The sequence below is a fragment of the Miscanthus floridulus genome, chromosome 3 (assembly GCF_019320115.1).
Source record: "Miscanthus floridulus cultivar M001 chromosome 3, ASM1932011v1, whole genome shotgun sequence".
NCBI classification, from domain to species: domain Eukaryota; kingdom Viridiplantae; phylum Streptophyta; class Magnoliopsida; order Poales; family Poaceae; genus Miscanthus; species Miscanthus floridulus.
The window spans coordinates 45,494,647-45,519,345 of record NC_089582.1 but is presented as its reverse complement, the minus strand read 5'-3'; the positions used below and the strand labels follow the sequence as shown (position 1 = coordinate 45,519,345).

At 46.0% G+C, this 24,699-nt stretch overlaps 1 long non-coding RNA gene across 1 annotated transcript; it reads left to right on the top strand.

Annotated features, from left to right (window-relative positions):
• The first annotated feature begins 22,382 nt into the window (after positions 1 to 22,382).
• Positions 22,383 to 23,072, top strand: LOC136545623 (uncharacterized). Its single transcript, XR_010781098.1, has 3 exons — positions 22,383 to 22,515; positions 22,590 to 22,711; positions 22,824 to 23,072. It is a non-coding gene; the product is annotated as an uncharacterized lncRNA (long non-coding RNA).
• The last annotated feature ends 1,627 nt before the right edge of the window (positions 23,073 to 24,699 follow it).

The following is a 24,699-nucleotide window of genomic DNA, read 5'->3' as shown; positions in this document are numbered from 1 at the left end:
TCCTCTTTGCTTAGAGTGTAGCTAGCAGGACGTAAGTAATGGCGTCCATCATCTGTCTTCTCTGGATGCAGGTTGTCTCTTTCTCTCAAACAACGCAGGTCCTGTCGTGCTTCAAATGTGTCCTTAGGCTTTCCATACACACCCATAAAGCCTAGCAGGTTCACACAAAGATTCTTCGTCAGGTGCATCACGTCGATCGAGCTACGGACCTCCAGGACTTGCCAATAGGGTAGGTCCCAAAATATGGACTTTTTCTTCCACATGGGTGCGTGACCGTTAGCGTCTTTCGGAATAGGTTGGCTTCCATGTCCTTTTCCAAATACGACTTTCACATCATTGACCATATCGAGTACATCCTCACCGGTTCAGTTGCGAGGCTTGGTCAGGTGGTCTGCCTTCCCTTTAAAATGCTTGCCTTTCTTTCTTACGGGGTGATTTGCAGGAAGAAATCGACGATGGCCAAGGTACATGACCTTTCGACATTTTTTCAAGAATACACCTCTAATATCACCGAAGCAGTGTGTGCATGCATTATATCCCTTGTTTGACTGTCCTGAAAGATTACTTAGAGTAGGCCAATCATTGATTGTTACGAACAACAATGCTCGCAGATCAAAGTGTTCCTGTTTGTACTCATCCCACACACGTACACCTTCTTTATTCCACAAAATGAGAAGTTCGTCAATAAGTGGTCTCAGGTACACATCGATGTCATTGCCAGGTTGCTTCGGGCCTTGGATGAGCACAGGCATCATAATGAACTTCCGCTTCATGCATAACCAAGGAGGAATGTTGTAGATACTTAGAGTAACAGGCCAAGTGCTATGACTACTGTTCTGCTCTCCAAAAGGATTGATACCATCTGTACTTAAAGCAAACCTTAAGTTTCTTGCATCATTTGCAAACTTCGGGAATTCTCTGTCGATTGCTCTCCACTGGGACCCATCAGCAGGGTGTCTCAACATATTGTCTACCTTACGGTCTTCTTTGTGCCATCGTAACAATTTTGCATGTTCTTTGTTTCTGAACAGACGTTTCAAGCGTGGTATTATAGGAGCATACCACATAACCTTGGCAGGGATTTTCTTACGTGGACGTTCGCCCTCAACATCACCAGGGTCATCTCGCCTGATCTTATACCGCGACGCATGGCATACCAGGCATGCATCCAATTTCTCGTACTCTTTGCCACGGTATAGGATGCAGTCATTAGGACATGCATGTATCTTCTCTATTTCTAGCCCCATAGGACAGACAACTTGTTTTGCTTCGTAGGTAGTGGCGGGCAATTCATTGTACTTTGGAAGCATCTTCTTTTGGATTTTTAGTAACTCTCCAAATCCCTTGTCAGATACACCATTCTTTGCCTTCCATTGCAGCAATTCTAGTGTGGTTCCCAACTTTTTCTGCCCTGCATCCACTACTACAAAAATGAATTTGCGCAGCGTCACCAAAATAGCCTCCATGGCGGGCACAATTTTTGCCCGCTGCGATTAATGCCCATGATTTACCGAGGCGGGCCTTTTTTATTTACCGAGGTGGATGTTTTTGTTCGCCACGGTAAATCACCGTGGCGGGCGTCTTAAGATGTCCGCCACGGAAAATACCCTATTTTCCACGGCGGACGTCTTAAGGTGCCCGCCACGGTAAATCGATTTACTGTGGCGGGCATTTTATAAGGCCCGCCGCAGTAAATACTGCCCGATCCAGAGCCCAAGTACGATCCAATTCTGAGGTCGCGTATATATACAAGAGCCTAGGGTTTCACTGTGAGTCCTCAGCGCCGCACCACACTTCTCTCCCTCGCCCCTGCCCTACCCCTCCTCTCTCGCGCCGCACAATCTCTCTCCCCTGCCCTACACTCCTCCCGGCGGATCTCCTCCCTCCGCTCCTCTCTCCCCGGCGATGCGCCCCCTCCCCTCCTCTCCCTGGCGGCGCTCGGCTCGGCAAGGCTGGGCGGCGGCGAGGTGCGCTCGGTGGCGCGTCGCTCGGCAAGGCGGCGCGCGGGTGGCGCTCGGTGAGGCGAGGCGATGGCAGGGAGGCGGCGAGGCGCGGCGGTGCTCGGCGAGGTGAGGCGAGGGCAGGGCGGTGGCGAGGCGCGCTCGGCGAGGCCACGCGGCGGCATCTACGGTGGATCCAGGGCGCCCGGTATGTCTCTCCCTCTCTCTCCCACCCTCTCTCTCCTCTCAGTCCTCCCTCATCTCTCTCTCTCATAGGCGAGGTGCTGCGCGGCGCAGGGACGGGCACACGGCGGCGGATCCAGGCGGCCGCGTCAACTCCCTGTGACATGGATCCACACGACAGCGGATCCAGGGTGGATGCCATGGATCCAGGCCGGCCACGTCGACTCCCTACTCCGCGACGTGGATCCACATGGCGGCAGCATGGATCCATGGCAAGACGGCCCCAACCTGCGGCGTCGGCGCAGATCCGGCGGTGGATCCGGCGAGGAGGAGACCCCGGCGGTGGATCCAGCGAGGTGCGGTGGCCTCCAGTATTGGGCTGGGACGGGCTCATCGATGGGCTCGAGAATGGGCTCGCCGGCAGGATCCTGGTTTTTTTTGTTTTTTTAAACGATTAACCGCGGCGGTCATCCTAACGTGCCCGCCGCGGTAAACCGATTAACCGCAGCGGGCAAAGCGGCCCGCCGCGGGAAGGGCCACGATTTACCGTGACCTTTCGGCGCTGGCGGACTCGTTTGCCCGCTGCGGGAAAGCTAATCCGCCCGCCGCCAAAAACGTTTCTGTAGTAGTGATCATAAGTTGGGTACAACAATTTCTTGTGATCTTCTAGCATCCGCTCGAACTTGATCTTCTCCTTTTCACTTTCACATTCTCTTTGTGCATCATGAATGACCTGACAAAGATCATCAGCCGGCTCATCTTCTGCGGCTACCTCTTCTTCAGCTTCTCCCATTGCAGTATCATTGAAGCACGCACCATCAGGAATAATATCATTGTCGTCCCATTGTTCTTCTTCACCTTCTTCCATTACAACACCGGTTTCTCCGTGCTTTGTCCAACAAATATAGTTTGGCATGAAACCCGACTTGAACAAGTGTGAATGAAGAGTCCTTGAGCAAGGATATTCCACCGTATTCTTATATATGGCACATGGGCAGCACATGAAACCGTCGCGTTTATTTGCCTCGGCCGCACGTAACAAAGAATGCACGCCGTCAATGAACTCTTGGGAGCGGCGATCAGCATTATACATCCAATAACGGCTCATCTGCATTACATGACATAAATATCATATTAAAACCTAGATCATAATTAATTATTTATACAACATGCGTGCCACCACAAAAGATACAAATTTATGAAAGCGTCGCGACAATATAGACAATCCCAACTACCACTAAAAGAACTAAAGCTAAAATACATTTCAGGAGCACAAGGATTTCGCGACCAATCTCAACTAAAACAGACAGATCCCCCGATTGTGCAACATCTTTGGGCTTCTTCGGCTGGATCACTGCCTCATTAGCCGCCGTATCTGCCTGTGTGCAAGATATTTTTGCACGAGTTCAACATACTCTTCCTCCCAGTAGAAGTCTGAACATCGTCCACTGCCATCCCACTGAAATTAAAACAAAAAATTAGAACTTTAATCACGACCATCATGAAAATAGGTATAAACTAACCATAATTATTAAATACGATAAAATAACTCACATTGCGATCCGGACACTTGTAGAAGATAGGATCCCTTCTTGGGACCCTCCTTCTTCACTCGGTACTTCATCACAATCTTCGTCTCATCACGACACTTGCCGCATGGAATGAGAGGAAGGCCCGGCCTAAGTCGCTTTGGAACCCATGAGAGGCCGAGGACCCGGAAGCAGTTGCCATCTACTCTCTATACTCATTTTTTTAATACACTATAAATTTCTCCTTTTATAAACAAATAAATTAATAAACTATAAAATTATCTAGATCTCTAAACAATGATATTTTAATGGTCATTGTGTTCTCGTCTTTTACTGCGGCAGGTAAGTAATTCACATGATATTTCCGCAAATTAACAGAAGAATAGGAGTGTACACACATAAATAGACTACTACGACGATATCGGGACGTGTGAATAAATAACCATCCGTTACCAAAATAGTTGACCTTTGCTTACGTGATCATCTCGGCGAGCACTTTCTCCACCGGACGGCACCGTACTTGGCCACGGAAGAGCTCCAATTCTACGAGAAAGGGAACACGGTCTTCCACGACCGTTGCCGCTCTCCCTCGTAAGAATCAAAGCCCTACTTGACGTCCGTTACCGCTCGACAGAGAACCATGCCTCCGCCGAAATTGAACACGGTCTGCCTAGTTCAACTAGTACGGATTTTCTATAATTTTCTAACTATTTCTAAGTTTTATTTCATAAAAAGTTACAATAAAAAGTAAAGTGAAGGGACAGACTACTGCGACGATATCCGGGACATGTGAAGAAATAACCACTCCGTACTAGTTGACCTTAGCTTCCGTGATCAGCTCGGCGAGCATTTCTCACAGGACCCACACCGATCAAGGCACCGTACTTGGTCAAGGAAGAGCTCCGATTCTACGAGGAAGGGAACACGGTCTTCCACGACCGTTGTCGCTCTCCCTCGTAGAATCAAAGCTCCTCCTTGACGGTCCGTTACCGCTCAGCAGAGAACATGCTCGCCGACCTGAACACGGTCCGCAAGTTCAACTAGTACGGATTTGCTATAATTTTCTAACTATTTTCTAAGTTTATATTTATATATACTTTAACCTTCTTTCATGTAAATATGCAAGCTTGAAGTGATTTTGAGCTCAAATTGCTTACAAATGAAAAAAACCACAATAAAGAACCATAAATATATTAGTGAACAAAATGGCATAAGAAAATGGTAAAAAATGAGAGTATGAGATTGGTAACCTTTACAACTGAAGAATCGACGGAGGAATCGAAGAAATCGACGGAGGAATCGAAGAATGGATGGAGGAACAATGGAGGGAGGGAGGAAGCAAAAACACTACTGCAGTGAGCTTCAAAATGTGCTGAGCTCGGGCTCGGGGAGGAAGGAGGAGACGGCCGATTTATAAAGGGAGAACATTTAGTCCCGGTTGATGGATCCAACCGGGACTAAAGGTAACTTTCCAACCCCGGGCGCAGCCACGGCCCGGGAGTAGACCTTTACTCCCGGTTGGAGCCACCAACCGGGAGTAAAAGTATACCTTTAGTCCCGGTTGGTGGCTCCAACCGGGACTAAAGGTCCCTGCCACCTCTGTCTGGCGCAGTAGCCATTGGGCAGGGACCTTTAGTCCCGGTTGGAGCCACCAACCGAGACTAAAGGTATCTCTAGTCCCGGACGCAAAAAATTCTGGGACTAGAGCCCATTTTAGCCGAGGATCAAAGGTCTGTTCTCTACTAGTGAGTGGTCTTGCTGGGCGAAGGTGTTGGAAGATGGTGAAGCCAAGGGTACTGTTCGACCCATTGCCGAAGGGTACCTCGCTCGGCGGTCAGTTGCGGTGGATAGTGAAGGTAGCTTTGCAGGCCCATAGCGGAGGTGCTTGGCCTACTAGGAAGTTATCTGCGCGCTGGGCGTCTTCCTAAAACTTTGTGCTTTTCTTTTCTTTTCTTTTTTTTGGCGGGGGGAGGGGGGTACCTTCGTGGATGGCACGACCATTACTGTGCCGCCAGGGGCAAGGCGAGGGTACCTTTCGTGGTTCACGGGCGAAGATGACAGGGCCTGGTGCCGAGGGTACCCTGCTTGCGGTATGTTTGGCTGTACCCTACAGGGCATTTTGGGGCAAAGAAGAGAGTGTCTAGCGTCTTTGCAAAACTTGAATAGCCGAGCAAGGTACGCACTAGGCCTTGAGTCCTTAGGCAATAAAGATGCATTTCTAGGGATATGCAAGAAGTTGAAATATGTATGTTGTGCTGCATATACAGGGAAGCATATTGCTCCGCTTTCTTTTGGTTGCGCGATTCAAAAGGAATTGGCTAATGGTTACTTATCTTAGCTGTCGGACCATCACGGACCTTTGCTGGCTGGAAGGAGCAACAACGGTTTGCACAGAAACCTTTGCCTGGAGGTGTTATCCAAGGAAGTTTAAGACCCGAAGGTTGGTTTTCTGCAATCAAACACAGAGGTATTCCATCGATGGTAGATAGAACCTGCACGTTAGTATGAGATTTCACATGCATATTTTTTATATGACGGAGCAATTATATGATCATGCAAGCTGTCAGTCCATAACGTTGCACAAAAATTGTATTTGTGCTTAAGCTACATCAAAGGTGCGGTATCTCTTGCCTGTGAGGGGACCTCCGCTAGTTGGCCGGAAGAGACCCTTGGCTGCCGGAGCTGGTAATGAAAAGACTGGGCGCTTTGGTGAAGCTTCGGAGAAAATATTTGGAGCTTCGGCACCTTCCTAGAAGCGGCGGCGGAAACTGGAGTGCTTGGATGTCCATTTCGTGGCTAAATGAACCTGCGTGAATCTGATGCTTCGATTTGCAGGTGAGAATTAGCTGAGAAAAGCATAGTCAAAAAGAGTAAGCACAAAAATCGAGTGTGTGCGACAGCATGTTTTGAAGTGCAGATGGTGCAAAAGTATCAAAGTTACTGCTTTTTAACATGAAAAGGCCGTTACCTTTGTTGAAGGTTTTTACCTGTATATGAGAATAATGTCCGAAATCGGAAAATATACTCCCACCGTTCGGAAACTTTCACAAGCAAGCAACTCCTCAGCTCAAGTGCTGACGAGGGTTTTATAAAAGATTGCACAATTGTTTGCTAGAAGTTGTTATCCTCAAAGGTAATAAACTTGAACAGGATTATGAGCAATCCGCCGAAATAAACATTATAGTTTTTGCAGCGAAGGTGATTGTGCTTTTGGTTTTCTGAAAAGCAGGCGCTAGTCACAAGATGATAGTTAAAAACTAAATCTCTAGGGCTTGATTTGAGCTGGCGGCGCTCACGTGCTGCTTCACGGGTTGTGGCGGCAGAACCTTCGCGGTGCCGCGCGGCAGCACCTTTGTGGTTAGCGTTCTAATCATTTCAGAAGTTTTTGTCTCTGTTTGTGGGTACTGCCCTATAGAACGAAACAGGTGTATAATATGGTTTCTTGATGTCGTGCGAAGGTGCAAACGACACGTATATATGACTGGGCTCGTTGAACCTGCCCAAGTGAGAGAAAAAAAATTACGTGTGCATTTTTATTATCGCTGAGCAAGCACTATACAAGATCTAGCAAAATAAATGTCGGTTAAAAGTAGTGTATGGAAGTTGTATTTGTGCTTGAGTCTATCTTCAGAATTGGTGCGAGCTAGCAAAGGTACGGTTCACATGTGACCATTAATAACAGCTCTGAATATAGTCAGTTTGTTTCAAGAACGCCACGGTCACTATAAGTGGAAAGGGTGTAGTGTATATGTATATTTTATTTATCTATCTATTTATTTATTTTCTGCACATGTTTGAAGGAGTAGCCAGGTTTCTTATCTGGGCAGAAAAGCGGAGGTACGTGCGCTTCCGCGGGCAGCAGCTTCGCACTGACCACAGCATCTTTGTAAGACGGCTCGGGCGGTTCGATGGCATTCGTGTCTCGCGTCTGGTGGACCTTCGCTAGAAACGACGATCGCGAGCACGAGCCATAGAGAATGGTCGCTAGAATCAAGTATGGTGCTCGGAGTACATAGCTTGCTTTCCGTGTCTAAGCAGGTAGGTGATCCGGGCTGGGCTGGCCAGCGGGCGAGCGGCTGGTGCGCCGAACGCTTCCTTGCAAAGCGAACTGGGCTGTTGCTGCGGGAGCATGAAGAACCTGTACGAGCAAATGACGGGTCTCTAGAAAAACACACGAGTATACGTAGTGCAATAGTAATAGGGCAGATGACGATGCGCTGAAACGTAGGTTCAAAGCCCCATGAATGCGATTTTTTCCAGAAATCAGGATGGGTTGATGGCCCTTAGCTTTTGTTGCCTTGGGGGGCCTAGAACTATCGAGGCATCGACCGCTGGAAGCACGAGGCGTGCTGGCCGAAGGTGAGGCTGACGCAGGACGACTGAGCTGAGGTTCCCTCGATAGTGCCTGACGAAGGTGATACCTGGGCCGGAGGTTACACCAGGCCGTAGGTCGACGAGGGAGGTGCGGACCCGGCTCGGGCCAGAGGTTGTTCCGGTATGGAGGTCGACGAGGGTCGCGACGAGGATAGCTCCATCCAGCCGCGATGATGGCCGCTCTGTCCGTCCGCGACGAGGGTTGCTCTGCCTGTCCGCGATGAGGGTTGCTCTTGGTAGCCGCGACGAGGGTTGCTCTGCCTGGCCGCGACGAGGGTTGCTCTTGGTAGCCGCGATGAGGGTTGCTCTACCTGGCCGTGACGAGGGTTGCACTTCGTGGCCGCGACGAGGGTTGCTCTGCTTGGCCGCGACGAGGGATGCTCTTCATGGCAGCGACGAGGGATGCTCTTCATGGCAGCGACGAGGGTTGCTCTACCTGGCCACCACGAGGGTTGCTCAGTCTGGCCGCGACGTGGGTTGCTCTACTTGGCCGTGACGTGGGTTGCTCTGCCTGGCCATGACGAGGGTAGGTTTTTTTTTGTTTTTTTGGTGTGGTGCAATGGGGTCCCCATGGACGATGCCACTGTTGAGATGTAGCCCTTCGCTTGTACCCTCACCAACCGGGACGAAGGTTCCTTCACCGGGGTGAGGGGGAAGCTCGAGAACTAGTCCCACACAGGAAAGAGAATAAGTGCTCCAAGACTAGGGTTGGGGGAAAATCAGGTGGGCCTTGCCCTTGCCCCTTGGGAGGAGGCAACCTTCCTCTCTCTCCCTTTGGTTCACAAATTTACATATAGATCCTTAGATCTACCAGGCACTGGGCCTTTTTACATGGAGGGGGTAGGCATAGCCGCCCCTACCCCCAACTTGGACACTGCTATATATATATTTTTCTTACCAGGGAAGGAGTGCTATAGAAGCTAGAATCCCATTGGCAGAGATGGTCATTTCTATGGTTATCCAGGAGTCATTTAGTCAGATTATATCTGGTCTGGTTAAAAAAATGAGGAGAAAGAGGAAACAAATGCAATCAGACACATAGAGAAGCTAGAGATGGCACACATCAGGCTTGAGGCTTCTCTTGAGAAATCAGAGAAGTGGCAGATCACTAACACATCCTTGTTGCATTGGCGTAAGAAGCTGAAGCGTGCTGCTCAAGATTGTGGTGACACACTCCACAAAGGCAAACAAATAATTCTAGAACAAGAAAAGATGGAATAGAAGGTAATGAATTCCTCCTTTCCCAAACGGATCGCACATGCTACCAAGTCATTTGTTTTCTCCATCTTTCACCACGACAACAAGTTGTTGAGGAGATCAGCTGTTAAACGATTTGAGTGGTATGCAGATGGAGCTAGTGAATTCCTAAGATTCATAGAGCCTGGTGGCACACCATACTATCACATCATGCCCTTTGGCTCCCTTATAAAGAACCTTTTTGTAGGCAAAGAAGTACACAATAAAATCGTTCGGGGAAACAATCCTTCATTACTACTATGGTTGGCGCCCTTCAGAATTGCAGAGCATGGAACAGAGGCTATCTTGGTATATCTAAAAAAAGAAGGTACTGCACCAGAGGGTAATATCTACTTTAGTATGATAGTACAGTTTTCGGAGAGTACAGATATAGTTGGAATTGCAGTTGAGAGCTTGCAGTTGTTTGCCCCACATGTCAAGTCTATGGTTGAAAATATTACTAAAGAACTTACTCAACTACCTACTCAAGACTTATCATGGGTGCCATTTGTTTATTCATACGAGAAAGAACATTGGAGTAATCTTCATAGCCTTGCGACTCAGTGGTTTCGCCCAAACCCGTTATGTTGCAAGCAGCATGATCGGCATTATGCTCAACCTTTTAGCAACCAAGACATGGCAGGAATATCATATGCTTCGCTAGAACCACTAATTGAATTTAATTTTCAATGGCAAGTCTCACGGACTGTTTATAGGAAACATAAGGCTTCTCTGTCTGGAGGTATAATGTCTCCGCAAGATTCTCCATATCTAAAAGCTGGAATTACCTTTTCACCCCATGGGTCTTCTGTAGACATGATACCAGAGAATAAAAGTTCTGAAGCAAGGGAGATAGTTGGTGGAGATCAACATCTCTTGCATACAAACATTACCTTGCAACAACTAGGAGAGATCATGCTACCAAAGGCCATTGATTACTTCTGCCAGAATGCTGAAGCGACAGTGTACCAAATGGTTTGGAAGTCCAAACATGGTGATGCATGCATTCAGGTTGAAAGGCCAAGCATGAGAACAAGCTTACGAACACGGAGAACTATTGGGGAACCTACAAAAAGAAAGCTGTTTCAAGGACAGGGACATGAGGTTTGGAGCTGGACACAAATGAGCGCTCACTTGCTCCACTTATGGAGTACCCATGCACCCATCCAACTGCAAAGGCCAGTCATGGACTGGATGCAGAAAGAAAGGGAAATTCAGTTTGCAGATAGAAAAGGAAAAATTTTCAGAAAGGATATCCTCAGTGATAGAGTTTGTATCGCATAAAGGTTTCATAGTTACATGACAACAGTCTTTATTCTGTTAGTCATAGTAATGAAGTAGTGAAGCACTACGTTCTATGTTATGAAAATATGCCACTGTACCACACCACCTTTTCTCTTTTACATGTGATGTGTTTGTTTCACACCAGCTAAGCATTTTCTGGGGGTTACTAAATTATGTGGGACACAATAATGCAATGCATTTGTAAGCCAAGACTTACAAGTATAGGATAACACTTGTAATGTTTTCTATGTTAATTCCGTCTATCTCACTAACTACATGGCTCTTTATTACTAAATTTAGAAAATAAACCAAAAAAACATGCTCCAATATAAACTCTCTAAACCACTCTCCATCATTCCCGCTCTCCAAAACCACCCTTCTTGCTCTCCTATTTTGACAGGCTACAGCACTTTCTAAATGCAACATATATGGTAGTTTTCTCATGGTTTCTTTTTACATAAGGAAAATTATGATAAACTATTGGAATATAGAGAACACAAAAATATAGAGTATGTTGGAGACACAAGAGATAAATAAAAAGAAATTTCATTGAATGGTTCACTGAGCCTCTTGGAGTTGCACTAAGGCCCCATTTGGTGGAGCTCCGTCTTCAACGAGCCATTTTCATTTCCCTTCTCAAAGTAAATTAGGAGCCGGTGAAACCATTATTTTTGACTTCACCTTAGGCTCCTTTGCACGCTAAAGCAAGTAACTAGATCTGTTTGGAGCCATGCCAAATAGAGCCTAAGCCATGTGCCATGTTATTGATCTATTTATGGCACATTGTATTTGTATATGATGCAAACATGTATGACGAACTTTCAGTTGGCTGTTCATGTCTCCGAGACACAGTTATAAAATTGTCTACACATGTTTTGGACCATGAACATGTATTCTCTTTGCTTGGAGTTGAAGCTAAGATGAACCTTTTTTGTTGGGGAACATATGTTCAACATCAACAATGGCAAAGAGAACCTGCAAAACTCTCCACTTGCCATAACCTGTGTAGTGCACACGCGGAAAGCCCTCTTACGGACTATGATGCCTAAGACGGGGTGCATTAGGCAACTTAAAATCTACTTCTAACTATGGCATCTAATTTCCACCTAGTCAAAATCTAGGCAAGAAATAAACTTTCTAGATATGCAATTAAGGTTTTGCTACATGTGTTGCTATCGCTACCGCAAAACAGTTATGCAACCTAGGTTCCAATCCTATCAACTAGCCTATCAATCTAAGCTAGGAAGGTAAGCACACAACCAAGGTACATAATAATAAATGTGGAAGCTTAATTGAGATAGAGATGCAAACTCTTGTCGATGACCCTATTATTTTTATCAAGGTATCGAGAAGCTCAGGGTTCCCCCTAGTCCTCATTGGAGCCTAACGAGAGTCAAACATAGGGGTATGCTAAGTCCCTGGGTAGGATGGAGCTGACCGAAGGACCCCCAACCGATCTCACAAGATCGCTCGAGGGCTCGGGGGCTATACCCATCAGGTACGCTCATGCCCACCCTCTAGAAAGAGTCAGGGAGAGCCCGAGCTTGCTCGTGACCGCTGCTTAGGTCTCAAGGGCTTCCCAAGGCACCAGACTGCCGAACGATGGCAGCCCGAGCCTGACTCCAATCTAGCACATACCCAAGCCAGTGCTCAGGTATCTACGAACTAACATCTCGAGCCACAGGCAGCATGCTAGGCATCCGATGCCTGACAAGTATAGAGACACCATTCCGTCTACTCGCTCAACGAATGGGAGGCCCTATCGACCACTCCCTCGGCTGGGTCACACAACCAGCATGACGCAACATGACATGAGACTTCACTGACTCTAGAGGTGGAAGAGGGCTCCAGGGCCCACTCGTTAGCCCCATCAAGCGGGGGCTCCTTCACAGCCAAGGAAGCCTTGAGAAGTTTCACCTGGGGGAGGCCGCTCTGTAGCAGATAGCTCTTGATAGTCAAGAGCTAGAACAAGAACAATAGTGTCAGGAGGTGGTTGCAGCTCTGTTGACTCCCCCTGTGCAACAAGGCGAGGACCATCCATGACTTGGAAGAGGTCTTCCACACCCAGCGTACATAGACCATAGACTTGAACCCAAACTGACTTGTACTTGAGCCCACCTCATAATATATGGGGAGGGCAGATGATTCCCAAGAGACGAACTAGAGAACCTCAGCTAGAGAAGACAGGTTCCTTACTCGCTGAGGAAGAATGCCAACGAGCACTAGGATAGCACCAAGTGATCCCCTACCAAACTCTTGATCTCCACTATTGTAATCCCCGATTTGGGTACTCCTCAATAAGAAGAACACTACAGTACTAGACGTAGGGCTCAGAAGCCTGAATTAGGATAGATTGCCATGTCCCTCTTGTGTTTTTGATTGCCCAAGCCACTGGAGACCCACACATCAACTTTAGATGAACAACCACAATGCTTGTCATGGTTATGAACCCGTGACAACTTGCACACCAATTAGGGGAGCGCATCGTGTGTGATCACGGCTCTACGGTGGTCAGAGCCACCCGCCTTGTCACCAGAGAAGGCGACATTGCCCAGAAGGCAGCGTGCACTTCTCTAGTGATGTCATCATTACAGCCGGTGCCTTCACCCCCAGCCAAGTCCTCAACTTTGGGAGCCTTGTCTACATCGTTGGCTACAACATCTAACTTCACACCCTCAAGGAGATCACACTGGAGGACAACTAGTCCCTAGCGTCATATGCCCCACTAGGCCTCCTGGGAGTAGACCTAGAGGTCCTCTTCTGACAGATCCAACTTGGTTTGTGCTTGAACCCCACCGTGTCGAAGCACCACTAGATGTTCTATATGCTGGCAAACGTCCATCACCAGATCATCATCGGAGAGGTGTTGCCACCACCTCAACGCTTTTGGTATGTCCTCCCAAACCTACGAGATCTAGAGCGCTGCAGCGTCGTTCCAGCTTGAGCTAGAGCAGCTCACCAGCCGGGAGGTGCCCCACAACATCATCCTCTCAGGCGCAGTGGGGATAGATGCCCCCTCGCTACGCAACTTCCTAGAGATCCTCTCAGGGCTTGGGCCGGAGTATGGCTCTGACGATGCTGATGACTTCTCTTTGCCGTGTGAGTGCTTCTTCATTAGCGATGGTGCCGGTACCAACACCACCCTGAGCTCACGTCTCCGAACTTGAGCCCAACCAACCGCACGATCAATTGTTGTTAACAACATTTATCATTTAGTATCCTGTTGCATACCGAGACTATAATTCATCATCACTATTCGATTGTTGCTAACAATATTCTTGTAACAAACACATCTCCTGGTGATAAAGAAAGCGATAAGGATGCACCAATAAAAGAGGTGATGTCCCTCAGTCCTATCTCAACCAATAAAAGAGGACACTATAATGAATTCACACAGATAGATCAATAGAGCAACAAGTAGAGATTATTTTAATGAAGCATAAGCAAAAGCCATATATAAATAAGGTATAGAAACCAAAACAAGTTTCTTTTGGTCATATCTATAAAGGAGGTATAGAAACCAAAGCATGTTGCTTCTACATCTATTTGAGTTTGATCAAGGATTATGGCCTATAACATGGTTATCACCCTTATGCATTGTTGTTAAACATTGCCCTTAGAATTTCATGGTCCAAAAGAATGTTTTTAATACTCAAGATTACTAAAAATATATAGGAGGGCATATGTTTGCACTCAAAATTGGTCAACTCGGGCTGATTATGGAAAAACTGGCTTCACTGGTTTCCCCTATGGTAGCTAAGGCAGTTTTGGAACTTTCATAGATTGCAAATTGGGCTTCACCATTATGTTCCTCACATCTATACCATTGAAATGCATATAGATTGCCAAAATTAGAGTTCAAATGAGGAAATTATGCTTTCAGTAAGATTCACCTTAAGGGATTGTATTTTCCACTGATTTTGTAGGAACTTTCACTCCTTACCCTAATAATTAAGGCCATCCCAATCCCCACCCTATAAACATAAAGAGCCGTAGACAATTCAGGGCATTCAATCGGTCTTTCTCATACAATATATCTACTTTTGATCCTTTATTCTCTTTTCTCTTTGCCTAACTCTTCCAAACTACTATGTTTTGGCTTTTTTGATTTGGTAAGAAATACTTTTCAGGGGCGGGTAGTCTGCCACCTCTATAAGAAGGTCACAATTAATCATTGTTAATAGAGATGATCCTCGTGCATGCCTATAAAATGATGTTTTGAGAGGTGAGCGACTTGTGATGCCCACCTCTAGTAATAAAAAATAAAAAATAAAAAAAAACAACAACTTCCACCACTGTTGCTCCTCGACGACCCGAATCACCACCAATCCAATGCTGCCATTGGTCGCCGTGAGCTTTTGCTTTTGCTTTTGCTTCTGCGACCACATCATCGCTCCTCGACGCCCCCAACCAGAGGCCAAATCTAATGTTGCCCTTGGCCCCAAGCTCGGAAGGCTATCCTCTGCCCTGCACTTCCGCTCTTCGATGGCTTCAACTAGTGCCACCATTGGCTGCCCCATAGGGATGACAACGGGGTGGGTTCTCGTCTGGTGGAGCATCCATGGACCCTCCCCCAAAACCAAAGAGGAAAACTTGCCTCAGCCCTGAACCCCAATTCGGTTGGTAATCTAGACCCACCCTCGAACTCGATGGGGACCCAAAACTTGACATCGACATAGGAGCACAAGTTGCACAATATTCAAAGGGATTGTATTACAAATTTACAACCAATTTCATCAGCAAAGATCACATATCATAAGAGCACAACATTCAACATCATTAGCAGGACAACTAACAGTAGTCTCTTGAGACTTGTTGTGCTTATGGAGGACTATGCAGGCCGAGGATGTATCTGCAGGGGCCTTCTTTCCGCTCACCCCTTCGCCGGAGGTGGGTTCCATCTACGCCGAGCTATAGCTGAGTGCTGACCACCGAGGGACGCATAGCCATGAGGGGAGAAGGCAGAGCAGTGGGCAAAGGTGCCGACCTATTGGGGCAGTGGGGGCGTGCAGGGCTACCAATGTGTGGTCGTGTGGACAGGATGGCCGACGGTGCGACCACATGATGCCGATGCTAGGAGGAAGCATGACTGCGTGACGCCAATGCTAGGTGGAGGTGTGATCACGCAAGGCACACATGCCGCTCTGGTAGTTGGGATGGGGTGGGATTTGGCTGGTGGGAATGATGGGATGGCTGGTTATATACTTAGGGTTGCTCTTAGATTTTGGTTGGGCCTTCTAAGTTTACATGGGCTATGAAAGTTCGGGCACCCATGGGTCAAAACCCTGACCCAACCCTAGCCCCACCAGAATTTGGGTCCCTGAACCTGAGGCCCGCAGCGGGAAATCTGCCCCTGCCCCCGCACCCGTCAGGACCAAAACCTGCGAGGACTAGCTAGGAACCTGCCCACATTGCCATCCTTACCACCACGGTGCCCTTGGCCCCGACGTAGGAAGACTCTCTTTGATGATCGCCACCACCACACTTCAATGCATGCAACTAGAGGTTGGATCTAGTGCTGCCCTTGGCTTGATCTTGCTTGACCTCCATATTATCATCGAGAATGTGCCACCACATCTTTCTCGTCCACATCATCCATGCCACCACCTTCAAGTCAAATAGTACCTCCACCTTCAAATCAAACAACCAAAAACAACCAGATCAGATCGAAGGCCAGGCATCAGTGGAGGTGGAGGTGGAGGTGGAGGTGGGATGGAAGCACCATCGGTGGAGGTGGGACAAGGCCTAATTCATCGGGTCACTGCTTCTAGTTCCTCCCCATTGGCCGGATCTCATTGCTCCTCCTCTGTCGCATCATGGAGAAAACCAAGGGGGAGACAGGAAGGGCCGAGGACCATCTCTTTGGATCTCGTGATAGGGAGCACCTCGGTAGAGGCGGTGGTGTTGGGAGGCGGCTAGATCGAGCCTGTTGGAGGGGCAGTGGTGGTAGGTATACTGTGGTGGAGGGGGCGGTAGTGGTCATGGCAGGGTGCAGGAAAGCAAGCTGTGGAGGAGATTGAGAGGGCGGGGAGACTGAGTGTCAGATGAGGTGGCATCAGTGTGAAGGAGATAAAGGTAGCTAGTGATGTGGTTAAGGAATGCAGTTAGGGTTTTTAATGGGTTGGGTGGGTAATTTTGCTGGCGACCCATCTAGGACACCCATCTAGCACACTCGTGTCTCCTAAGCTTATTATTTTAGTAGTGGCCAACCCCTATATCCAGTGGCGAATCTAGGATTTTAGATCAGGGTATGTTCTCAAAAAAAATTCATATATAAATTGGTAAAATCATTTGACAATTCGGTAACAATTATGAAATTTGCAATGTAATTCGGCATATATACACTAAATAACACGATAAGTTTTTAATTTGAAGATTAAGTTGAAAAACATCCACAACATTACAATATGAATAGTTTAGGCATCATAATGATAACTCCAAATATATGCATCAAAGAAAGTAAGAGACTTACAATACTACTTATCTGACTTTTTATCCGACGCTTTCTATGGGACATGAATGCATTGATGATATCACCTTCTTCCAGCCAATTATTAAAAAGGGATGCAATATTTCCATCTATCTTGATAACTACAAAATTATTAAAAACACAATACCAAACAATTAAACAAATTGCAAGTGCACAGATTGAATCCTCAATCCTCATATGTGATGACACAAACACTCACATGATACTAAATTGTTGATCAATTTCTATTGTATCTGATGTTGAGCAAATCTCCGACCTCACTGCATATTATTGATGACTGGATAATATTAGCCATGGATATAAACATGATCTTTCTATAGAAAGACGAATAGTAAAAAAAGAGATTGATTCTCACCGCGGTGGCTCAAGCAGTCGGACTATATATGCACGTTAATCGTGCACGCGCATCAGGCCGATCCTCCATGTCACGTACTCAGCAGTCGGTGCCGCAAAGATTCAAGCCTCGAGACGGTGGCCAGCGGGCGAGACTCTAATCTACGATACTAGTAGATCAGTAGGAAGTCCAGGCGTTGGCAGTCAGGAACTGCACGATCTAAGGACTGGACCTTGACTTTTCGAATTTATGCCGGGCGTCCTTATGGCCGCGTGGGCAGGACCTGGGCTTCCCGTCCATATGGCCGCGTGGGCCTAGAAATCAGGAAAGTTCATCATCTCTCGGCAAGGTGCAGCTGCTGCGTTCGTTTTCCATCGTGCAGATACGGTCTTTTTTGTTTTTTTACAAATACAGATGTATATACATGAAAGCTATTGCTGGATCTGCAGGGTATGCCAGTGCATACCTAGCATACCCTGTAGCCCCGCCCCTGCCTATATCTTCCATTCTGCAAGTTTCTCGACCATTTTTGTGGGCATTTAAGGTGTCCTTACCGATCTAGAACAGCCCCAAATGTGTCCCCCGGACGTGTTCCTTCCAGAGAAACATCTCTAGATTCTTCATGTCCAATCTGTTCAAACCGGCTAAGCCTATTGATCATCAAGTTGTCCGAATGAATGATTATCGTGTGATGCAGACATGCTAGCGCTCGGCGTACACTAAGGACATGTGCCCAATGTTCTCACAAAAAAAAAAAAGAGGACATGTGCCCTATGCATATCTAGTTTAGACACACATACTACGGATATGTGCATTGCAGTTGAGAGACGTAACATCATTTTTTACTCTATACATATCCAGTAATACTCCAAATATGTTTATGGAGTACATGCCTGTAGGGTTAAATTTAACTTTATCCAGGGACGGTGGCTGCATGTGGCCAGCGCCCGACGGCAGCCAAGTCCAAATTATTGCACGCCCTGTACTGTAGCCGACCAACGATCCCACCAACACGGTGCGCTGGGCATCAGCTGTCGGCTATATACGTATCTAACGTAAAGCAAGATGCATCATCTGCGCGCATCTTGTCTCGTGTATGTAGGAGAGGACAGGTAGACTTGGACGAGGGGTGGCAAAGTGGCATGGCATGGCATCCATGTACGCGGATGAGACTGTTCCTATCTGCTCGTGTCGTCAAGACGTTTCCTGGAAAAAGAGCGAGGTGAGATGAAGAAAGTGGAGGGCAGAGAGTATAGCTGGCCAAACGGGCCGCACGGCACGGCACGGCACCAGCACGGGCACGGCCAGGCACGGTCCGGTCAGGCACGGCACTACGCGGCACGGTAGACTAGCCGTGCCGTGCCTGTTAGTGCCGCCGTGCCGCTGTGCCGGCCCAGGCACGACACTATCAGATATTAGCCGTGCCGTGCCGTGTTACTGGGCACGGCGGCCCAGCAGTGCCCGTACCGGCACTGGCACTATAAGTGATCAACACTTCAAACTGATCACAAACACAGCAGAGAATAAAATAACATTTTATTGGGAGCTTTAGTGCAATGGCTGCCTCATTAAAAACATGTCTAGGTAAAACTCACCCTTGTGAGAAACTCTAAACAGGAAAAAAAGTACAGCCCAGCTCTAATTATAAAGTTCATCAAAGTCTAGTCCATAGTCCATAATATTACAGTCCCATTACATAAATGATAACTAATCAAGATAAAGTTCTTCAAATGCTTCTTTAAGCTCCTTGTCCTCCACCACGTGTTGCAGCCGAGCTTCAGCAGCCTCCCAATCTTTGATGCAGGTCAGCATCTCCACCATTTCAGGCTTTAGCTTCCTCCGCCGCTCCTCGATGATCCTGCCAGTCATACTAAAAGTGGATTCTAAAGATATGGTTGAAACAGGAACAGTTAAAATATCTTTAGCCATGATACATCACTGGATATATGAGTTTGTACTAATGCCACCAGTCTAAGATGTTAAAATCATCGTCTAAATGGTTCACATTGTCACAGTCCAAGTAAGAAACAAGTTCAGAGACATTAAAACTTGAAGAACTTGCAGCCTGCAGCAGGGCAGTTGCAGATGTCTCTAGCCATGATTAGAGTAGCAGCTGCAGTATGCATACCACCACCACCACCAACATCACTATCATCATAATAAATTTCATCCCAAGCAGACCTTTTTTTACCACATAGGTTAGGAGGGGTAGTCCTCCTCAACCTAACACCTCCATATTTCTCCTCATACTTATTGTAGACATCAGTAAGTCGAGCTCTAGTGCCAACCTGGTAAGCACTATAATCTGTACTAGTAAGGGTACCCAACCTCACTACGAGAAAAACGGTTTGTAGCAACGAGACAAATTTTTTGTAGGGGCGGCTAGTGATAGAGCCGCCCCTACAGTGACGTGCTCGGGAGCCACTAGACCAGCCGCCCCTACAAATGGCACAGTAGGGGCGGCTGATAATACGTGCCGCCCCTACAAATGGGATCGATTTGTAGGGGCGGCTCACTCACCAGCCGCCCCCGATGTTACGATTTGTAGGGGCGGCTCAATCACCAGCCGCCCCTACAAATCACTTGTACAACAAATATCTCCCACCTCTCCCCCTACTCATGGGAAAAAACTCTCCCATCCGCTCCCTCTCTCGCTCTCACGAGGCGCGCCGGCCGAGCCTCCCGCGACCCCCGCCCCCACCGGTCCCGCTCCCGCAGCCTCCGCCCCCGTCGTCCCTTCTTCTCCCTCTCTCCCGACATGGCGGCATGCTGGTCCCCTCGTCCATCTCTGCTTTCACCTTCCCCTCTCTCTCGCGATGTCGCGGTGCACCGGCCGGCGAACGATGCGGGCGAGATGGCAGCGCACGGGGCGGATCGGCTTGGCGGCCAGATCTGGAGGTACCTCACCCTTCTTGCCTTTTCTGCTCTCGGCTGCATCGATATACTCCCCCTCCCGGCTCCCGCACGTAGCCCTAGAGGTCCCCAATCTCGCGTCGCGATGGATTCGTAGCCTCGCGTCGTGAGGTACTGTTGTTCTTGCAGGGATAGGTAGATAGATTCCGGCTGCTCGCCATTGGGGCTGCCTCCGCCCGGTGCCATACGTCTCTTCGGCGAGCTACGGACGGGGCGCACCTCGTCCTCCTCACGATGGGGGGCTGGAACCAGTCGCGATGGGGGCCTGGAACCTCGTCCTCCTCACTTGCCATAACAGGTCTCATATTGTTATATTTTGGGAGTCATAGCAGCTCTGTGTTATGGAATTTATAGGCAAGAACAAGCTTTGTGTTCTCTGCTGAAGTTTTCACGTTTTTGTGTCAGCACACCATTATTCTTTATCTTTCTGCTGCATTCCTTGACAGCTATTGTGATTTGATTTCTTGGAAGCTTTGGTGTGCCCCCAACTAATTTTTTTTACCTTATTTTCAATTGCAGTATTCGTATGAATTGCTTCTCTAGTATCTCCAGAAAATACAAGCTCTTGTTGTGCTTGGAGTAATGAATGAGCACATAACTTTTGAAGGTACAATTCCATGATCTGTTGAAATGTACTCCTATTTGTAATTTTGTATTATACTTCTGCATTTTCACTTCTGACAATCTTCTCTACCACTACTATGTACGCTACATTGGCAGTATCTCCTGGGCAGCCCTCATTAATCTCTAATGATGCTGACGTTGTTGCTCTGATTGGGACAAGTAAGGACTTGGCAAAACAGATAAATCAGAAGGAAGTACATTGGGGGGTATGTTATGCATCTGTTGGTCTGTTTTCCACTTAAGTTGTGTTAAATAGCCAACATTGCAGATTAAATACTTTGTATTTGATGTATTGCCAGCCAAGTTAATATATTCTGTTCAATATGCTCTCGTGCACTTCAACTAAAATCATGTTTTGCTGGTTGTTGGTGGGTTTTCTGATTCGTCAGTGAAGGTCAGTCCATTCAGGTCAAATGCCGTATCTTCTTTTTCATGCTATTTGTATTTTTAGTTGGTAAAATGTCTTTGGTTTCCAACAGGTCTGGGATATGTCAAAGATTGGCCAACCAGCAAAAATGTGTAAGTTAGACACTTTCTTATTCCTTACCAATTCTCACTCTGTATCTTCATATTCTTAATGTTTGCTATGCTGAACTACATGCATAATTTTGCATCTAGTTTAGGACAAGGTCATGTTTGACATAATGTTTTGAAAATTTAATCAGCTTATGTTAAAAACACAAAGTGCAATATATCATCTTAAAGTCAAAGTTGATTGTGTTTTTCAATTCTCGACTACACCCTCCGTTCCAAATGCTACCATTTTAGGATCAAACTCTTTTGGCAAGAATTATGAACGCTCCCTTTATTTAGCATGCCATGTGTGTAGTGTAATTGTCTAATGTTTCCTGCACACCTTTGATTCATATGAATGAAAAGAAAATGAAAGACCATTCATACAATTAATGGGTTCATATCCTATCTCGAGTGTTTATAATTAATGACTATTTGTTATGTTTCTAATTTATTACATTTGCATACAAGTGAAATGACCATTTGTTATGTTTCTAATTTATTATGTTTGCCTATCTGGCTGTGTTCCTACCTGTATTCTTCTGGTACCCACTTTTTTGGCAAATGTTTACTGTTTCAGAAAGCTTTGGCTTTATATATAAAGAAGTATGCCTACTCGAATGCTAAGACTGAAGACCTATGGGCTGTTCTTGAGGAGGAATCTGGGGAGCCTGTTAAGGATTTGATGACTACATGGACTAAGCAACAAGGATATCCTGTTATTTATGCAAAAATCAATGGACATGATTTGGAACTTGAACAGGTTTGCTGAAACAACTTTCATTTTCATATTTGTCTTCAGTGATGTATTACTTGTTGGTTTTTTAATTTCTATTTTATTTAGCTATTTGACTTCAAAATAATATTATTTTGACTTCAAAATAATATTTAGCTATCTGTCAGTATGTATAGCACAAAGTGAAGCCATTAAGATTTTTACATCCGGATTGTCAGATGGGGAGAAGAATCAAAACATTTGGGTCAAATTGAATATTGATCAAACTGGATTTTATAGAGTGAAGTATGATGATGAACTTGCAGCTGGACTTGTAAATGCAATCAAAGCAAAGAAGCTCTCATTAATGGATAAGATTGGTAAAGATAAGAAAAATTTAGCGCTATTGTATACTTTTTCAAGGTTTTGACAAGATGTCACATTCTTCTTGCAGGTATCGTGGAAGATTCATATGCGCTCTCTGTTGCTTGCAAGCAAACACTGACGTCATTGTTGCGACTGCTGAATGCTTATAATGATGAGTCTGATTACACTGTACTTTCACATGTAACCTCTGTAAGTAATCTTGCACCTCCAGTGGATTCTAAAACCTTATATCTCCAAATCAATTCTGTGGCATTTGATGTTCCAATTAAATATCAGATTCATGTGTCCTCTTTCTTGGCAGGTATGCTTAAGCATTTTTAAATAACAGTTGATGCTACTCCTAACATGAACAAAGATATCAAACAGCTTTTGATCAACCTTCATCTCCCAGCTGCCATGTATGCCAATAGGCTTCATATTTTACTTGTTTTCACCATGTTTATTTGTGGATTGACATAAAATTATGTTAAGTTTCCATGTTTATTTATTTGTGTCCTACTTCTGTATCCTTATGCATATAAACAGAGAACTAGCTTAAGCTTAGTGTTAATTTCTGCTACTACAAACATTCTTGCTTCTCCCTTGTCGTGACTTCGTGTTAATCGCAGACGAAGATAAGTCATGATGGAGTTGTGCATGAAAAATATATGTTCTGGTTGAATTTGAATTGTAAATTTAATTTTTTTTTGACGGAAAAATGATTTGTAGGGGCGGTTGGTACTGTAGCCGCCCCTACAAATCGATTTGTAGGGGCAGCTGGTGTTTCCAGACCGCCCCTATAAATCGATTTGTAGGTGCGGCTACAGTACCAACCGCCCCTACAAATCGATTTGTAGGAGTGGTTTGGGAACCGCCCCTATAAATACATGATTTATAGACACCCCTGCGTAGGGACGGCTGGGCAAACCGCCCCTACAAATGGTCTACAACCGCCCCTAAAAACTCTTTTTGACGTAGTGCCTCCTAAGCACTCTAATGAAACCTTTCATTTTAGCTCTGGGGTCCAGGATGAATGCAAAAGAATAAAGCAAAGGTATGCCCCTCCAGTATTTATTATATTTGTCTATCATAGGTTGAACCACAGGTCTGATTTGATTATCATTAGCATAATTCTTTAGGAGCATAGCAATCTTAACAAGATAATGAATCATGAGTGGAGATGTAGGATAGTACACACTAGACAATGCAACTGTAAGAAATTTAAGCATTTTTTCTGCCATAGCCCAATGGTCATCAGTTAAAAGCAACTGAGCATGGATGAAAGTAGTGAATGAGACCTTATGTGGAAACAAATGCTTAAGCATTAGGTATGTAGAATTCCACCTAACTTCCATGTCCAGTTGAAACTTTCTAGGCCTAACACCAGTGGCAATGCAGTAACTTTTATATGCAGCAATTCTCTGGTTAGATGAGTTTAAGAAAGATATTGCAATTCTAAATTTTTCAATCAAAGGCTTAAGAGCAATTAGGGCCTCCTTAACAATCAGATTGATAATGTGACATGCACAACGCTGATGCAAGAACATAGAATTAACTATATTGTCTAAATCACCACTATCATTAGATGATGCATTGACTACAACTTCAATACCAAGATATTTAGAAAGAACAGGTCTAAGTTTTTGCATGGCTGATACATTAGATGATGCATTGTCCAAAGTAACAGCAAATATTTTTCTAGTCAAACCATAATCAGCAAGCACAGATGCAACAAGATCAGCAATGTTTTATCCATTGTGGGAACAATCCATAAGCCTAAGACCAAGCACTTTCTTCTCTAGTTGCCAATCAGAGTTTATGTAGTGAGCAACAACACTAAGGTAGTCCTCTTTGGCATTACCAGACCAAATATCAGAGGTTAGACACACACAATTAACACTAGCGGAACTAACAGTCTCAACAAGCTTAACCTTCCAATCAGAGAAGTATTTAAGCATGTCTCTAGTGATGGTTTGCCTAGAGACTAAAACAAATTTAGGATTATGAGCAGTTCTAATGCATTCATCAAATGCATATGATTCTCCCAAAGAGATAAGAACATCAAGCCTAGCAAGCAATCGAACCAGTTGAGTACGAGCAACAATAGGGCAGTACTCCCAATTGCGCATAGTACCATCAGGATTAAAAGGGATCTGTGACTGAGACATGCGAGTTTTTTCATGCCTCTTAGGGCATTT